General features: G+C 23.0%; 1 protein-coding gene across 4 annotated transcripts in view; it reads left to right on the forward strand.

The window, feature by feature from the left end:
• Positions 1–3421: 3421 nt before the first annotated feature.
• Positions 3422–14208, forward strand: part of LOC6054670 — a 44009-nt gene continuing 33222 nt past the window's right edge. Inside the window, exons 1-2 of one of the 4 annotated variants that reach the window (XM_038262757.1) lie at positions 3422–3659; positions 3731–4418. The gene's annotated coding sequence lies outside the window, so the exon portion shown is untranslated. The remainder of the gene's footprint in view (positions 3660–3730; positions 4419–14208) is intronic. The other 3 variants (XM_038262759.1, XM_038262758.1, XM_038262760.1) reach the window with 3 other exon arrangements.

The following is a 14208-nucleotide window of genomic DNA, read 5'->3' on the forward strand; positions in this document are numbered from 1 at the left end:
TTTAGGTTAAAATCAACATTGAAACATTCATCTCATCAGGGAAACAATTCGACGCCAACATTTCAAAAAGCATCATGTACAAACCATGCGTTTTGAGAAAAACGCATTTGAATGTAGAGCATCCATTTTCAATTACCATTTTTATATAAAAGCAAAATAAGATGTTCTAATCATTGGTTCTAATGATAACAAACGATGAAAAACGTTGCTTTTGTTGTTACTTGATCATCCATATTCAATAAAACATTATTTCCGTAATTTTATTTGAGAAAAACAAACATAACTTCTTTTGAAATCACCAACGTCGATATCACCCTGCTGTCACTGAGGGGGGCGCTTTGTTATGATTCGTTTTTCTTCGCCGAATGTACATGGCGCTTTTTTCTTGTTGCTTTTTTCGTAACGAGGTTTATGTAGCCTTTTGTTTGACAGGTTGACAGGGCTATATAAACAGGGACTGCTGATGGCAGAGATTTTGTTTATGTTACTTTATTTAAAATCATGACTAAACAGACCTTAATGAAGTAACTTTTGCTCATTTTTGGTGGAGAGGTACACAGAAAAAAATATGTAAATTTACACAGCACGTAAATGCTGTTTCTTATGTAAACTCACTCATTGTAATGTATAAATATGATGTAATGAGCAAAAAGTAATGGAAATTACTCCGATGTAAATCTAAATCTAATGTAAATCATGAATCTAATGGAAACGTTGAGCATGGAAACTCAAATCTGATGAATTTCTACCCGCGTTCGGCTTCCTGTAAATTCCTATTTAATGTAAATCATATATCCAATGTATTTCTGCCAAACGTTGACTTCAAAACTACCCGAACTAAAAATAGTTATATTTGGTTCCAAGTTTGAGGTTATGCATAAATTACCCTTTTTTGTAGCTACAAAAAACTTTTTCATGGCATAACTTTAAAAGTACTTTACCAAACAGAATAAATTTTAATAGGGTCTTAAGGGACCTCAAAACAAACAGAATTTGAGATTTTTTTTAAAAATTAGTTTTTTTTGAATTTTGGATATTTTTGAACTTTTTGAAATATTTTAGATTTTTTGTGATTTATGGATTTTTTCATATTTGTTTTTGATTTTGTGATTTTTTTTTAATTTTAGGAATTCTTAAATTTTTTCGATATTTTGGATTTTTTTTGGATTTTTTTTTTATTTTTTGGAATTTTGTGATTTTTTTTTATTTTTTGAAGATTTTAATTCTTGGGATTTTCAGAATTTTGGAATATTTTTATATTTATAGAATTTAGTTTTTTTATAGTTTGGAATTTTTAAGATTTTTTTAAAGACTTTTGACATTTTATTGGAATTTTTAAATTTTTAATTTATTTTGTTTTTTTGGAATTTTGGGGTTTTTGTTTTTTAATTTTAGATGTTTTAATATTTTACAAAATTGTTTTTTTGAATTTATGTAATTTTCTTAATTTTTTGGAAACTTTTGCAAGATATTTTATTTTATTATTTTGGATTTATTTTTTTATTTTTTTGAATTTCAGGATTTTTTTAACTTTTTGGTTTTTTGGATTTTAGGAATGTTGGACTTTTTTTTTTAAATTCTTAATCTTAGAGTTTTTGGAATTTTTTGATTTTTTTTAATTTTCTACATTTTTGTGGACATTTTTGAATGTTTTTTCAAGATATTTTGAATTTAGATTTAAATTTTTTGGATCTACTGAAAATTTTAGAGTTTATAGAATTTTCGGATTTTTTTCAGAATTGGGTCCCAAAATTAAGCTTAATTTTGTGATATTGTTGTTCACAACGATAAAGCTTTTTTTTTGAGTACATTGACGCTTTTTGTACGACAGCTTAGGATTTAAAATAGATTTTTAAATCAAATTAAAAAAAATAACTTCATGGCCCTTCTTGACAGCTCGTTCCAAGGGGACATTTTTTTTTTCGATGGATCAACATCGAAAAAAATGTTGTCCTGTCAATTTATTTATTTCTGCATTAAAATGAAAAAAAAAAGTTATCAGAAATGGTTTTTAATCGGGTCCATACAAATTAACAAAGGACTTTCGGACCTTATTTCTATTATTCTTAATTTAAAAAAATCGACTTTTTGGAATTTGAGAAATAATTGGATATATTTTTTTTTTGAATTTTTGAAAGGTTTGATTTTTTTTTGATTTTTCGGAATTTTTAAAACATTTACATTGAAACCCCCTGCACTTACTATCACTGCACGTTTTGTTTGATAGTATGTGTGAGTCCCGTGTAAAAAGTGACAGTTCGTCACTTGTTTGACTTTTTCCAAACCAACGGTTTACAAACTAAAAAGTGTCAAACGAAAAGATTTGTTTTAAATTTTAAACATGACTAAAACCAAGACTAAAACCCATTTCTGATGACTTTTTGGCATTTAAATGCAAAAAAAATTAACAAGACAACATTTTTTAGATGGACCAACTATGAAACAAACAACAAACTGTCATGCAGGAATTTTTCTGTCAAGAAGGGTTTTGAAGTTATTCTTTTAAAATTGATTTAAAAAACCATTTGTTCTCATGAAAATAATCTTTATCGTTGTGAACAATAATATCACAAATTTAAGTTTCATTTTAGGACCCAATTCTGCTGCATCTCCTCATAGCTCTTTCGTCCCTTTGATTCCGGCACGTTTTTGTTGCTGCCTGATTGTTGGTCATTATACAAGTTTTACTATTATTCCAGTCTTATCAGCATACTTTTGCTACAAAAGAAATTAGTGTTAGTGTTCGATTCTTATGAAATTTCTTTGTGTGTTGGAACGACTGGAGGAATTGAAGAGTAAAAATTAGTTTGACAGCTGATTTTTAGAGTTGGAGTGGTCTTTAACTCGAATACGTATGAACTCGAATTCGAATGCGCGAATTTCGATTTTTCGAATCCGCTCTAAAGCGGTGTATGCACTTCGGAAGGAATCGGGCAAGAAAATTTTTAAATGAGCAGCAGCGGCAGCGAAAGCAAGCCAGAGAGGGTGAAGAAAAGCCCCAAGAAAACGCTCCCTCTCCTTTGTTCTGCTATTCGTAAAGCTGTTTCTTGACCCCTTTCCTTCCGATCTGCAGACTAGCCTTTAAACTAAAAAATAATTGAACCCAAATTTAAGTTCCTTTATTTTTATTCGGATCTGTGTAAAAAGCCTGGCGTTACTTTTTACTGCACGGCATTTCGACCATAACGTGTTCCACCCCTGACAGCGAATCTTTTCCCTCGTTTTCGCGATTTTTGTTTTGATCAGTTTACGCGCACATACACACACACACACACATTACTCACCACTTTCTTTGTCTCCCTCTCTCCACAGTTTCACGCATGGTTCCATCTCACTCTAGCACGCACACAGCGAACAAGTTTCCACTGCCCACTCCCTCGCCTCCTGCACTGTTCTCCTTCTTTTTTTTGTGTTGGTTTGTAAAACTCATTCAATCTTACGCGAGCTGTCAAACGTGACGGTCGAGTTTTTCGTCGTGCTGCTTCTTTGCCGTGTCGCGCGGGTCGTCGTTTTGCAAGTCCCTCAAGCAGATCTTACGGGAAGACGTTCACGTGCCGGGGACAAGGCGAGGCCGGAACGTGTCATCGCGAAGCAAACCGGAAGTGGCAGTTTTGGGGTCGGATTTGGAAGCCTTTTCGGGTGCGTGTAGTGTTGTTGAGGTAAAGAATACTGAAAACAGTGTTTTTGTTAGCTTTGTTTACAACAAAGTGTTGCTTCTAACGTTCCAAAGGTTCCGCTGGAGGATTCGTTTTTTTCCAAAAAGTGGCCACATTTAGTGAGAGTTACGTGGTCGCAAAAAAAAGTTAAACGAAGCTTCAAAAACGATGTGGTCGAGATCTGGCCGAGAGTAGCCAACCAGCAAGGGGCAGGAATCGCATTTTTTTCTTCTTCCGTCATCAGTGGCCATCATCAACCGTCATCGACGACGACCGCACTTGTGAGCCAGGCTCGGTGGTTGCTACGGACAGGCGGAGAGGAGAAGGCCTTGGTTTCCGTCATCGTCATTGAAAAGAGCGCGCGCGGCGGAGGTTGTGCCTCGTCGTCGTAACACACGGCCAACTGCGACGAGACACACAGCGGCTAAACGAGTCAAGACTTGGCCTGCTGCGCCCAGCGGCATCAGTTGTGTGTTTTGTCCGCTCGTGAAGGTTTTTACGGTGTGAGTCTGGTGATCTGGCCATCGTCGTCGAGTTAGGCCGTCGTCTGTAGTAGCTTCGAGAAGAGAAGGGGACTACTCCGTGGACAACACGCGCGCGTCGTGGTTGAGTGTTGCTTCTCGTTGCAAGGATAGGGAGAACCTTCGAAGAGTGTAGAATATCGCGTGTGAGAAAGAATCCTTTTTGAATCGCAACGACGAGGAAGATCGGTTCCTGCATTGAGATCTACCAAGAACTTGACAAAGCTTCACGTGAAGCAAGGTGAGTAAATGTTATTTGGGTGACGTAATCTGATGCGTTCTGAAAAACTGTTGATACCGTTGATACACATTGATTGATAACACTTGCACCAAAAACGGGGAGCTTAGTCCAACTACACAACATAAATTCCTTTAAAATATTAGAGTTGAAAATACTTTATAATTTCATATTCTTTTTCCAAATATTTAAAATTAGAATATTCTGACAATCCTAAACATCTAAAAATTTTAATTTAAAAAATATAACATCTCAACATCTTAAAACGATTGACCAAGCTCCATACAAAAAAGATTTGAAGTGTCCACGTAGTTTATGGATGGTCCATAACTTTTGGTTTTTTAAATACATATTTTTTGTTTTTATTTTTGTTTCTGAATCCTAACATTATTGCAGGCCAAGGATTGATACCTAAGAGAATGCAATGGCACTGACCTTGTTGCGTGCTCTTCGGTTGACGTCCACGTAAGGAACATCCTGGAAGGAGCGTAACTAACTACATCCGTAGTTCTGTTAGATCATCCGAATTATCTTGATCAGAACAGTATAGCTCTGGTTCCTTGCGAGTGTCCTATTTTCTTACCTCCACGTTGGCTTGGTTTTCATGATGACCTAGCTGGTGGCCTGTGGAAACGGATCGTAAACCTTTGACCACCGCGGGTCAGAGTCGAGACGGCTAAAAGAAAGGGGCGCGACAATGTGGGAAAGGGAAGTAATTTGTGATTGTAGACGGTATTGTTTTGATTCGCAGTATGTTGAGTCAACTGCTGTGGATGTACCTGAAACATCGCACAACGGGGTTTCTCTTCTCTTCATTCTCAGCTACCACCGATCTCCTATTTTTATTTTGCTCTTCTGATTCCCAATTCTTCACTGATTCTTCTTTTTAATATCCAACTTTTGATTTTAATTTTTACTAACTTTTGATTCTCTTATCTCTCAAAGATTTCAATTGATACTGCTGTAACAAACTTTGTTTTGTTTTTTTTTCCTTAAAAATATACTTTTCCTTAATGTACTAGTAATATCAAGTCTATTTATCATTCGCCTAATCTTTTTTGATTTTATTGCGAATTTATTTATTTGAATAATTCTTTATTTGTCATTACTATAATCTATGCTTGTTTTGTATCTCTATTTTTTAATTATTGTCTAATTTTACATCTAATAATCTAGCTTCTCATTTTTATTCTTCATAATACGCTCATCATTCTCTTACTATTGATACTTGATTTTTATAAAATAAATTCTCTTTTACTGTCTATTGTTTTCAATCTTCACCCTTTTTTTCAAACAAATGAGGTTTGAGCCCTTACTCAATTTATGGAATGGTTAAAGAATTAACACAAATATTACTATTGTATTTTTGGTAAACTTTTATAACATGCTTAGAACCAAAAGTTGTAACAAAACACCGCGACAAAAGAAATAGCAACAGATAAACAGACTCAACAATAGGGAAGATTTCAAGAGAAAACAATACACAGTAAATAACAATAAGTTTTTGAATTCAAACTAAAAATAAAACAGTTTTTGCTTTAATGAAAGTTGATAGGCACACTATAAATGGTTAGGCGCTTATACTTACATCAAACCCTAATTAATGTACCACCCCCGGCCGAGTTAAAATGCGTAACCGGAAAAGAAGGTGTGCATGCCTGGCACGAACACTCAAAGCGTGTTCTAGCGTGCTGCTCGTACTGACTCAGAGCAAGGGTGAGATGTAGGTGTAAGGGCAGTGCGTGTTCGTCGGGAACATAGTGCATAAGATCGGTCAAGGCCCGTTCTTACACTGAAAATTGCGAATTGCGAATTGCGAATTGCGAATTGTTTTTGAATCCTAACATTATTTCGATTTTTGTTTCTTGAATTATTAAGTTTATGGACTATAAGATATTTAAGATTTTAAGATCTAATTATTTTAAAGTTAATGATATAAAATTTCAAGAAATATGAAATTAAAAAATTCTTTGGCTCAAAATTTTTCAATTATGAATTTGTAATTTCAGATTCGTTTTTAATTTAAATTTTTTTTATTGCTTTTAATATAATTTTTTTGATATTTTTCCGAGATATCTTGATTTTTAATTCTTGAATTATGTATTTTTTTTTAAATTCTCTAATCTACAGTTTAGAATTTTTGATTTTCTAAATATTTTTTTTGAATTTTTAAATTTATTTTATTTAACTTTGATGTTTTTAATATTAGTTTTTTTTTTTATTTTGAGATGCTTGAATTTTGATTTTTTTTTTGTTTTTCTTCAGATGTTAGGGATTTATAAATCTCAGTATTTTAAATTTTTAGAGTTGTATAATTTAGAACTCTTAGAACCTCTAAATTCGTTTATAATTTTGAGTCTTTTTAAAATTATTTTTGGACCTAAGAGTTAATTCAAAAACTAGGATTTTGAATCTTGTTTTTTTTTTTTTTAGTTTTTGGTATTTTAGTTTTTCTGATTTTTTGTATCTTAGAACATTAGAATGTTTGATTATTAGAAATTTTAATATCATAACTTTGAATGTTAATTTTATTGATTTTTTTAGGGTTTTTTTATTTTATATTTAAGGATTTCTAAAATTTAAAAATTTAGATTTTTAAAATTTATAATTTTTGATTTAAAAAATAACAATATTTAATTTGTTTAAAAAAATTTTGCTATTGAATTCAATTTATTTTTGAGTGTATAATTTTTAAAATTCCACATTTCTTGAAATTTTTAATTTTTATATGCAAAACTCCTAAAATTATTAAATCTAAAAATTCTTAAACTTAAAAATTCTAAAAATCTAAATCATCTTTTAAGAATTTTAGAGTTGTAGTATGTCAGAGTTTTCGAAATTATAAAAGAAATGAATATTAGAACTTTGAATTTCTAAATTTTCTGATTTTTGTTTAATTTTAGTTTCTACTGTTTAAAGTTATTGCTGAATTTTAAAATTTTAAGGTTTAAAATTTTATGATTTTTTTTTATATTTTTGTTTTATTTGAATTTTTGAATTTTTCTTCACTTTTTAAATTCAAGATCGATATTTCTTTTGCTTTTTGTGTGTTTCTAAAACCGCATTGAGTCAGGAGTATTCAAAAACACTCAAAATACATAAATATATCATTTTGTTTTTTGGACTTTTTTTGTAAAAATAACTCCAAATTTCCTGAATTTGAAAGTTTTTGATTCCGAAATTAAAAAAATGAGTGGTTCTCAAATTTAAATTATTTTTGATTCTTAGTTTTAAAAAATATCGGCTCTTAAATTTAAAAATTGTTGGCTCTTTTATTTAAACAATTTTTTATCCACAGATTTAAAAAAATTTGGTTCTGAAATTTAAAAATGGTTGGTTAAAAATTGTTTCCTAAATTTAAAAATTTTTGGGTCATGAAATTAAAAATTTTTGGTTCTTGAATTTTAAAAATTTTGGTCCTTTAAATTAAAAATATCTCTTACTCTTTAAATCTAAAAATTTTAAATTTTAAATATATAAAAATTTAAAAAGGTTAAATATATTTTTTTTAATCTAAAAATCTAAAAATCTAAAAATCTAAAAATCTAAAAATCTAAAAATCTAAAAATCTAAAAATCTAAAAATCTAAAAATCTAAAAATCTAAAAATCTAAAAATCTAAAAATCTAAAAATCTAAAAATCTAAAAATCTAAAAATCTAAAAATCTAAAAATCTAAAAATCTAAAAATCTATAAATCTAAAAATCTAAAAATCTAAAAATCTAAAAATCTAAAAATCTAAAAATCTAAAAATCTAAAAATCTAAAAATCTAAAAATCTAAAAATCTAAAAATCTAAAAATCTAAAAATCTAAAAATCTAAAAATCTAAAAATCTAAAAATCAAAAAAATAAAAATCTAAAAATCTAAAAATCTAAAAATCTAAAAAACTAAAAATCTAAAAATCTAAAAATCTAAAAATCTAAAAATTTAAAAATCTAAAAATCTAAAAATCTAAAAATCTAAAAATCTAAAAATCTAAAAATCTAAAAATCTAAAAATCTAAAAATCTAAAAATCTAAAATCTAAAAATCTAAAAATCTAAAAATCTAAAAATCTAAAAATCTAAAAATCTAAAAATCTAAAAATCTAAAAATCTAAAAATCTAAAAATCTAAAAATCTAAAAATCTAAAAATCTAAAAATCTAAAAATCTAAAAATTTAAAAATCTAAAAATCTAAAAATCTAAAAATCTAAAAATCTAAAAATCTGAAAATCTAAAAATCTAAAAATCTAAAAATCTAAAAATCTAAAAATCTAAAAATCTAAAAATCTAAAAATCTAAAATCTAAAAATCTAAAAATCTAAAAATCTAAAAATCTAAAAATCTAAAAATCTAAAAATCTAAAAATCTAAAATCTAAAAATCTAAAAATCTAAAAATCTAAAAATCTAAAAATCTAAAAATCTAAAAATCTAAAAATCTAAAAATCTAAAAATCTAAAAATCTAAAAATCTAAAAATCTAAAAATCTAAAAATCTAAAAATCTAAAAATCTAAAAATCTAAAAATCTAAAAATCTAAAAATCTAAAAATCTAAAAATCTAAAAATCTAAAAATCTAAAAATCTAAAAATCTAAAAATCTAAAAATCTAAAAATCTAAAAATCTAAAATCTAAAAATCTAAAAATCTAAAAATCTAAAAATCTAAAAATCTAAAAATCTAAAAATCTAAAAATCTAAAAATCTAAAAATCTAAAAATCTAAAAATCTAAAAATCTAAAAATCTAAAAATCTAAAAATCTAAAAATCTAAAAATCTAAAAATCTAAAAATCTAAAAATCTAAAAATCTAAAAATCTAAAAATCTAAAGATCTAAAAATCTAAAAATCTAAAAATCTAAAAATCTAAAAATCTAAAAATCTAAAAATCTAAAAATCTAAAAATCTAAAAATCTAAAAATCTAAAAATCTAAAAATCTAAATATCTAAATATCTAAAAATCTAAAAATCTAAAAATCTAAAAATCTAAAAATCTAAAAATCTAAAAATCTAAAAATCTAAAAATCTAAAAATCTAAAAATCTAAAAATCTAAAAATCTAAAAATCTAAAAATCTAAAAATCTAAAAATCTAAAAATCTAAAAATCTAAAAATCTAAAAATCTAAAAATCTAAAAATCTAAAAATCTAAAAATCTAAAAATCTAAAAATCTAAAAATCTAAAAATCTAAAAATCTAAAAATCTAAAAATCTAAAATCTAAAAATCTAAAAATCTAAAAATCTAAAAATCTAAAAATCTAAAAATCTAAAAATCTAAAAATCTAAAAATCTAAAAATCTAAAAATCTGAAAATCTAAAAATCTAAAAATCTAAATATCTAAAAAACTAAAAATCTAAAAATCTAAAAATCCAAAAATCTAAAAATCTAAAAATCTAAATACCTAAAAATCTAAAAATCTAAAAATTTAAAAATCTGAAAATCTAAAAATCTAAATATCTAAAAATCTAAAAATGACCACTAAAAATCTAAAAATCTAAAAATCTAAAAATCTAAAAATCTAAAAATCTAAAAATCTAAAAATCTAAAAATCTAAAAATCTAAAAATCTAAAAATCTAAAAATCTAAAAATCTAAAAATCTAAAAATCTAAAAATCTAAAAATCTAAAAATCTAAAAATCTAAAAATCTAAAATCTAAAAATCTAAAAATCTAAAAATCTAAAAATCTAAAAATCTAAAATCTAAAATCTAAAAATCTAAAATCTAAAAATCTAAAAATCTAAAATCTAAAAATCTAAAAATCTAAAAATCTAAAAATCTAAAAATCTAAAAATCTAAAAATCTAAAAATCTAAAAATCTAAAAATCTAAAAATCTAAAAATCTAAAAATCTAAAAATCTAAAAATCTAAAAATCTAAAAATCTAAAAATCTGAAAATCTAAAAATCTAAAAATCTAAAAATCTAAAAATCTAAAAATCTAAAAATCTAAAAATCTAAAAATCTAAAAATCTAAAAATCTAAAAATCTAAAAATCTAAAAATCTAAAAATCTAAAAATCTAAAAATCTAAAAATCTAAAAATCTAAAAATCTAAAAATCTAAAAATCTAAAAATCTAAATATCTAAATATCTAAAAATCTAAAATCTAAAAATCTAAAAATCTAAAAATCTAAAAATCTAAAAATCTAAAAATCTAAAAATCTAAAAATCTAAAAATCTAAAATCTAAAAATCTAAAAATCTAAAAATCTAAAAATCTAAAAATCTAAAAATCTAAAAATCTAAAAATCTAAAAATCTAAAAATCTAAAAATCTAAAAATCTAAAAATCTAAAAATCTAAAAATCTAAAAATCAAAAAATAAAATCTAAAAATCTAAAAATCTAAAAATCTAAAAACTAAAAATCTAAAAATCTAAAAATCTAAAAATCTAAAAATCTAAAAATCTAAAAATCTAAAAATCTAAAAATCTAAAAATCTAAAAATCTAAAAATCTAAAAATCTAAAAATCTAAAAATCTAAAAATCTAAAAATCTAAAAATCTAAAAATCTAAAAATCTAAAAATCTAAAAATCTAAAAATCTAAAAATCTAAAAATCTAAAAATCTAAAAATCTAAAAATCTAAAAATCTAAAAATCTAAAAATCTAAAAATCTAAAAATCTAAAAATCTAAAAATCTAAAAATCTAAAAATCTAAAAATCTAAAAATCTAAAAATCTAAAAATCTAAAAATCTAAAAATCTAAAAATCTAAAAATCTAAAAATCTAAAAATCTAAAAATCTAAAAATCTAAAAATCTAAAAATCTAAAAATCTAAAAATCTAAAAATCTAAAAATCTAAAATCTAAAAATCTAAAAATCTAAAAATCTAAAAATCTAAAAATCTAAAAATCTAAAAATCTAAAAATCTAAAAATCTAAAAATCTAAAAATCTAAAAATCTAAAAATCTAAAAATCTAAAATCTAAAAATCTAAAAATCTAAAAATCTAAAAATCTAAAAATCTAAAAATCTAAAAATCTAAAAATCTAAAAATCTAAAAATCTAAAAATCTAAAAATCTAAAAATCTAAAAATCTAAAAATCTAAAAATCTAAAAATCTAAAAATCTAAAAATCTAAAAATCTAAAATCTAAAAATCTAAAAATCTAAAAATCTAAAAATCTAAAAATCTAAAAATCTAAAAATCTAAAAATCTAAAAATCTAAAAATCTAAAAATCTAAAAATCTAAAAATCTAAAAATCTAAAATCTAAAAATCTAAAAATCTAAAAATCTAAAAATCTAAAAATCTAAAAATCTAAAAATCTAAAAATCTAAAAATCTAAAAATCTAAAAATCTAAAAATCTAAAAATCTAAAAATCTAAAAATCTAAAAATCTAAAAATCTAAAAATCTAAATATCTAAATATCTAAAATCTAAAAATCTAAAAATCTAAAAATCTAAAAATCTAAAAATCTAAAAATCTAAAAATCTAAAAATCTAAAAATCTAAAAATCTAAAAATCTAAAAATCTAAAAATCTAAAAATCTAAAAATCTAAAAATCTAAAAATCTAAAAATCTAAAAATCTAAAAATCTAAAAATCTAAAAATCTAAAAATCTAAAAATCTAAAAATCTAAAAATCTAAAAATCTAAAAATCTAAAAATCTAAAAATCTAAAAATCTAAAAATCTAAAAATCTAAAAATCTAAAAATCTAAAAATCTAAAAATCTAAAAATCTAAAAATCTGAAAATCTAAAAATCTAAAAATCTAAATATCTAAAAAACTAAAAATCTAAAAATCTAAAAATCCAAAAATCTAAAAATCTAAAAATCTAAATACCTAAAAATCTAAAAATCTAAAAATTTAAAAATCTGAAAATCTAAAAATCTAAATATCTAAAAATCTAAAAATGACCACTAAAAATCTAAAAATCTAAAAATCTAAAAATCTAAAAATCTAAAAATCTAAAAATCTAAAAATCTAAAAATCTAAAATCTAAAAATCTAAAAATCTAAAAATCTAAAAATCTAAAAATCTAAAAATCTAAAAATCTAAAAATCTAAAAATCTAAAAATCTAAAAATCTAAAAATCTAAAAATCTAAAAATCTAAAAATCTAAAAATCTAAAAATCTAAAAATCTAAAAATCTAAAAATCTAAAAATCTAAAAATCTAAAAATCTAAAAATCTAAAAATCTAAAAATCTAAAAATCTAAAAATCTAAAAATCTAAAAATCTAAAAATCTAAAAATCTAAAAATCTAAAAATCTAAAAATCTAAAAATCTAAAAATCTAAAAATCTAAAATCTAAAAATCTAAAAATCTAAAAATCTAAAAATCTGAAAATCTAAAAATCTAAAAATCTAAAAATCTAAAAATCTAAAAATCTAAAAATCTAAAAATCTAAAAATCTAAAAATCTAAAAATCTAAAAATCTAAAAATCTAAAAATCTAAAAATCTAAAAATCTAAAAATCTAAAAATCTAAAAATCTAAAAATCTAAAAATCTAAAAATCTAAAAATCTAAAAATCTAAAAATCTAAAAATCTAAAAATCTAAAAATCTAAAAATCTAAAAATCTAAAAATCTAAAAATCTAAAAATCTAAAAATCTAAAAATCTAAAAATCTAAAAATCTAAAAATCTAAAAATCTAAAAATCTAAAAATCTAAAAATCTAAAAATCTAAAAATCTAAAAATCTAAAAATCTAAAAATCTAAAAATCTAAAAATCTAAAAATCTAAAAATCTAAAAATCTAAAAATCTAAAAATATAAAAATCTAAAAATATAAAAATCTAAAAATCTAAAAATATAAAAATATAAAAATCTAAAAATCTAAAAATCTAAAAATCTAAAAATCTAAAAATCTAAAAATCTAAAAATCTAAAAATCTAAAAAATAAAAATCTAAAAATCTAAAAATCTAAAAATCTAAAAATCTAAAAATCTAAAAATCTAAAAATCTAAAAATCTAAAAATCTAAAAATCTAAAAATCTAGAAATCTAAAAATCTAAAAATCTAAAAATCTAAAAATCTAAAAATCTAAAAATCTAAAAATCTAAAAATCTAAAAATCTAAAAATCTAAAAATCTAAAAATCTAAAAATCTAAAAATCTAAAAATCTAAAAATCTAAAAATCTAAAAATCTAAAAATCTAAAAATCTAAAAATCTAAAAATCTAAAAATCTAAAAATCTAAAAATCTAAAAATCTAAAAATCTAAAAATATAAAAATCTAAAAATATAAAAATCTAAAAATCTAAAAATATAAAAATATAAAAATATAAAAATCTAAAAATCTAAAAATCTAAAAATCTAAAAATCTAAAAATCTAAAAATCTAAAAATCTAAAAATCTAAAAATCTAAAAATCTAAAAATCTAAAAATCTGAAAATCTAAAAATCTAAAAATCTAAAAATCTAAAAATCTAAAAATCTAAAAATCTAAAAATCTAAAAATCTTAAAATCTAAAAATCTAAAAATCTAAAAATCTAAAAATCTAAAAATCTAAAAATCTAAAAATCTAAAAATCTAAAAATCTAAAATCTAAAAATCTAAAAATCTAAAAATCTAAAAATCTAAAAATCTAAAAATCTAAAAATCTAAAAATCTAAAAATCTAAAAATCTAAAAATCTAAAAATCTAAAAATCTAAAAATCTAAAAATCTAAAAATCTAAAAATCTAAAAATCTAAAAATCTAAAAATCTAAAAATCTAAAAATCTAAAAATCTAAAAATCTAAAAATCTAAAAATCTAAAAATCTAAAAATCTAAAAATCTAAAAATCTAAAAATCTAAAAATCTAAAAATCTAAAAATCTAAAAATCTAAAAATCTAAAAATCTAAAAATCTAAAATCTAAAAATCTAAAAATC

This window comes from Culex quinquefasciatus, chromosome 3 (assembly GCF_015732765.1).
Source record: "Culex quinquefasciatus strain JHB chromosome 3, VPISU_Cqui_1.0_pri_paternal, whole genome shotgun sequence".
In the NCBI taxonomy this organism is placed as follows: domain Eukaryota; kingdom Metazoa; phylum Arthropoda; class Insecta; order Diptera; family Culicidae; genus Culex; species Culex quinquefasciatus.